At 46.3% G+C, this 5,161-nt stretch overlaps 1 protein-coding gene across 1 annotated transcript in view; it reads left to right on the forward strand.

Annotated features, from left to right (window-relative positions):
- Nucleotides 1-4,098: 4,098 nt before the first annotated feature.
- ERG (ERG, ETS transcription factor) overlaps nt 4,099-5,161 on the forward strand; it is a gene marked incomplete at its 3' end in the record, with an annotated part of 176,045 nt that continues 174,982 nt past the window's right edge. Inside the window, exon 1 of the mRNA XM_023523023.1 lies at nt 4,099-4,204. The remainder of the gene's footprint in view (nt 4,205-5,161) is intronic.

Genomic DNA, 5,161 nt, shown 5'->3' on the forward strand with positions numbered 1-5,161 from the left:
ACACTCACGGCATGTTGGTTTCATCCTCAGGCTATCTCTTCTCATGGACCTCAGATGGCTGTCACAGTTCTAAGTGTCACACGGAGAGGACAATGTCACATGACCTTTTTTGTCAGCCAAGAGACTGTTCCTAGAAGTCTTATAGCTCACTTCCCCAAGTGTTGACTTGGCCAGGATCCTATCATATGCTCATCCCTAAACTAATCGGTGGCAAGAAAAAGGGTAATAAGATTTACTTACCACAGTGATAAGATTTACCCTGAGGCTGGGGCAGGGTCAAACTTCCAGGGGTATGTTGGTGGTGTGGGCTATCCACTTGAACAAAATTGGGGTTCCCTCTATTTGTAACAGGGAAGGGGATAAGCAGTTGTGTCTGCTGCCTTTGCAGCCTATGGGGTCTATAAAGGAATAGACTGGTGCCCCTGTGACCGAGCTCACCACGACTGCGGGCAGCTGCCGCCCGTCTGTCCATTCCTGCCGGGAGGGGCGCCGGCCACTGCCGTTCACCCAAGGCCTGCTCTGGTTCCTGTCACGCAGGCAGCTCGTCTGGACAGCCAGTGTTCCATCTTCCTAGCAGTTGACCTCGCTTATGAAATACTTGCTGTTGCTGGCACACGGTGGCCAGGACACTCCGTGTGTAGGGAGTGGCTCCTCGTCCAGCATGGGGAGGGGACGAAAAGGCACATATCCCCGAGCGTAACAATGCCGTGTACCTGTCCACTTGGCACAGTCACGAGCACCGTCTCACTGGACTTGTCCACCTCTCGCATCCACAGCTTGCAGAGGAGCTGGCTGCTGGCGGGTCGGCACAGACTGGCGGGTCGGCTCAGCCCACAGGTCTCTCTGCCGCACTGTGGCTGCTCTGGCAAATTTGGCTTGTCCTTCAGGAGCTCAGATGTGTTCGGGTTTAACCATTTCCAGTGAGAGCTTTTGAATGATGGCTTGCATTCGTCACCGTGCAGGATGTGGAGCCTCACTGACTCCCAGGGCAACGTGGTCTCTAGCCTTCGGCTGTGGCAGGGCCGGGGGGCCTCGTGGGGGTCACTTGAGTTTTCGATCTCTGCTCTCGGCGGGACCAGGGCCTGCTGGGCTGGCTTGCGCAGTTTGTTCTCATACCAAAGTTTTCAAGTGGCTGTGTTTTTTGAGTTTTTTTGACTCTGGTTTGTATAATTTTCCGACTTTTTTGCTTCGGTTAGGCCAGCTGTCACCTCACACAGCTGGTACTGTTCCTTTCTCTGGTTAAAGCTCTCCTTGGAGTTTGTGACATCTTTTTGAGTCCTTTGTGACAACTTTGTGGCTTCTCATCTGTGCTAGGGATAATTTACGATGTCAGGTAAATGCCCTCTGGATAAATGGAATGTTAATAATGCTATAATTCTGACTTAAAAATACCCCATGCACCCAGTTAATAGAATCTTCTCTGGGCTTGACTCTTGTTTTTAAATCAGGTCCAACGATGCTGTCATAGATCATATATTTCTTCAGCACAGTCGAGGTGTTGGTACAAAAATGTACCACAGGATGACACGGGGTGGGGAACCTTAGCCCATGCTTTTAAACTCTTATTCCCTGGCAGCAAATGGAAACTCAATATTTTAACCACTTGTCCACGGCAAACATTTTAACCACGTGAGAATCAGTATTGGCTTTTGGATTTAGAGAAAAAGAAATGTGGAAACACCTTTATTAATTATTAATTAATCCGAGCAGACACGCAAAGCGTGGCCCAGCTCGCCACGGTCCTACCCTCTCCTCTTCCACACCTGTCTCTGGACGTGGGAGGCCAGCATCGCTCCGTGAGGTACACGTCACACGTCGCTGTCAGGAAGACTTGGAAAATATCGATGTATCATTGACATATAACATTATAATACCCCCTATCTTTCTACTGGGATACCCCCATGTACCACAGGTGGTACCGAACCCTAAATATACTGTGTTTTCTTATACGTGCAGGCCTATTATAGTTTGATTTAATAAATTAGGCACAGTAAGAGATGAACAACAATAACTAGTAATAAGATAGAACGACGAGAACATGTGGTCTCTCTCTCTCTCTGTGGTCTCTCTCGTGGCTGCTGAGTGAGTGATGGATGAGGAGGGCGTACAGCCGGCCGGGGGGATGATTCACGTCCTGGGCAGGACGCAGCAAGATGGTGCGAGATTTCATCACGCTTCTCAGAATGGCGAGCAATTTAAAACTTACGAGTTGTTTATTTCTGGAATTTTCCACTTGCTTCATCTGGACTTTGGTCGACCGTGGGTACCTGGAACCTTGGACAGGGAACCGTGGATGGGGGGCGGGCATGACCGTATATTAGCTGCAGGCGAGCCAGGTAACCGATGCTTTGTACATTGTTAAATGTTCGCCACAGTAAGTAGAGTTAGCATCCATCACCGCAGAGGGTTACAGAATTTTCTTGTCTTGTGATGAGAACTTTTAAGATCTGCTCTCTTAACAGCTTTCAAATTCGCGACACAGTGTGGTTACCGGCGGCCACCGCGCCGGACGTGACGGCCCCACGACTAATTCAGTTTACAGGGAAGTTTGTGCCCCTCAACCCACTTCACCCGTTTCTCTCACCCTACCCACCTCGCAACTCCCGCCTCCGACAACCGCCAGTCCGTTCTCTGCATCTATAAGGATTTTTTATTTTTTGCAGATTCCACTCATAAGTGAAAGATCATGAGGTATCGTCTTTGTCTGACTTATTTCCCTCAGCATAACACCCTCCAGGTCCATCCATGTTGTGACAAATGGCAAGATTTCATTCTTTTTTTATGATTAAATAATGTTCCACACACATATATAGCACATTTTTTTTTTTTTAAATCTTGTGTCCGTGGACACCTGTTGTTTCTATGTCTTGGCTATTGCTTAGTTTTTTACTGATTATCGAGGTGAATAATTTTGGTGCTTAAAATTTGGAAAGTACCCAAAACTATAAAGAAGAAAATAAAACTCTCCCATAATTCACCTCGGAAACCCAAAGACCACGTCTGCTGGAGACTCCGCGTCTGGGTCCTCCTCCTTTTCCTACTGTCTGTCATCTTTCATCATCTTTTTTTGGGGGGGGGGGTTGTTTAACGATACTGGAATCATACTATATATGGCTTCGTATCCCGAACTTTGTTCCCAAGAATTTACATTTTTCATATGATAAACCGTTCGCTGGGACAGTTGGACGATCTGGGTTAAACGTCTCTGGGCACAGTCCCAAAGCCTTCAGGTAGAGTTGGCCGGGGGCTCCTGAGTGGAGCGGGAGGAGCAGCTGGCTTGCGGATTCGTTTATAAATACTGTAATAGCGCCCATTGCAAATATTGATTTTGATGCAATACTTAAGCCATTTTCTAATTGGAAAATATTTTCAGCTGAAACAGTTGCCATTTGCAGTTTGTCGTGTTGTGAGGATTCTGTTAAGCGTAATATTTGGGGACTGGATATTTTCCTTGGAAAGTCGTATCAGCACAGAATTCCCATCTCTCCAAAAAAAGAGATGGGATTTTAGGTCCGTGCCAACAGGCCTGTTCTAAGAAAGATTTATTTTCTTTCTTTCTTTCCTTTTTTTTTTTTTTTCTTTCAGTCTAGTAGTGTTCTAACCTTTTAAAATATATGGGTCTTCTTAACAACTACAAATGAAAAGGACTGTTTCTTTCTTGGGACCAAAACCATTATTTAATTATAGTTCTCGGGATGGTTAATAAACCCCATGACTCTTTGTTTTGAGCTGAGCGAGGTGCTAAAGACGCGATCTGGGAAACCCATTATTACCGAAGCTGGGGGTTGTAAGGAAAGGAACACATTTTCAAAATATTTTCTTTGCAAAAGTATAAGTGTGCTTCAGCGTGCCAGCCCAGGCTTGGCTCTTATTCCATTCCTAATTTTTGCTTCATCAAGCTGAGCATCCCTCGGTGGAGTGTTACCACTCTACCTCCCCGCCCCTCCCCGTTTTTTTAAGGGAAGGATTTTTTAACTTCATTCCCCTTTGAGGATATTTAAAAATAATGTTTAAAAATTAGTTTTGTCACTAAACGTTCATTGAGCCTTGGTATTAATACTTGGGGGGAAAAAAGTTTTAATATATTTAAATTCTCTTTCAGGTTGTTCCAAGATCTTTGAAGACCCAAGAAAAGCCTTATTGATGAAAAACAAGACAAATGACTCACAGAGAAAAAAGATGGTGGCGCCAAGGGCATTTAAAGGTAAAATAAAACCCCCAGATAATCTTATCCCTCTTAGTTAATATATTTTTTTTAAATGTGAATACGTAAATATTTTGTATCTTTTATATTTGATGTTCGTGGTCCCAAATCTCCAGAGACCTTTTCTTGGATCCTTTGGTGTACGAGAAAGGGTTATGCTAATCCCACTGATGCTCCCTCCCAAATAAGATGCCCCTCGCCGGGCACGCACTACCTGGTCTCCCGCCGCCAACACCGTAGGTGTTTTAAATCACTGCTTCATACGTATTTTAGTCAACACCTAATCCTTTCTCCCTGCCTTCACTTTCTTCTGCTCCTTCCAGAAGAAACAAGGGCCACGGGCAGTGTCTATAGACCTGGGCTTTTATGATAATTTTCTGTCATATTTTATGATATAGTTTTCTGTCATATTGCTAAATTCGGTTTGTAGTTATTTTATAGTTATTTTGCATGAATGCAGTTGAAGGCTCATGTCAAGAGGCACACGCGGGAGACGAGTCTCTGTATTCATTAACTGTGCAAAAATATAAGGGTGGAGGACGTTGGCACTTTACCTCCTTAGCTCTTCAGGACTGTTGGGGTCTCCTCAGAAAAGCATTCCAGGGGCTGGAGGAGAACACGATGGGCCCATTAAATACTCCAGGCCACAGACCTCAAAAGAGTCTCTCCTCCACACCACTAAGCCAGGAGTGATTAGGAGATGAGGCACCAATTTGCGGCGCCTGGGGCAGGCCTGGGACAGAGACGGCGTCCAGTAAGAAACAGGGGTTCCCGAGGCCACACCCCCTCAGGGCCTCTGATCTGCAGCAAGTTCCTCGACAATGGCGCACGTGCTTGCCGGCGCTGCTGTGACAGCACCGCAGACCTGAGACCGGGGGCTGAGACAGCAGGTGTTTCTTCTCTCACAGGTCTAGGGGCCGGACATCGGAGATCAAGGCGCTGGCAGGCTTCGGTCCG

This window comes from Pteropus vampyrus, unplaced genomic scaffold, assembly GCF_000151845.1.
Source record: "Pteropus vampyrus isolate Shadow unplaced genomic scaffold, Pvam_2.0 Scaffold372, whole genome shotgun sequence".
NCBI classification, from domain to species: domain Eukaryota; kingdom Metazoa; phylum Chordata; class Mammalia; order Chiroptera; family Pteropodidae; genus Pteropus; species Pteropus vampyrus.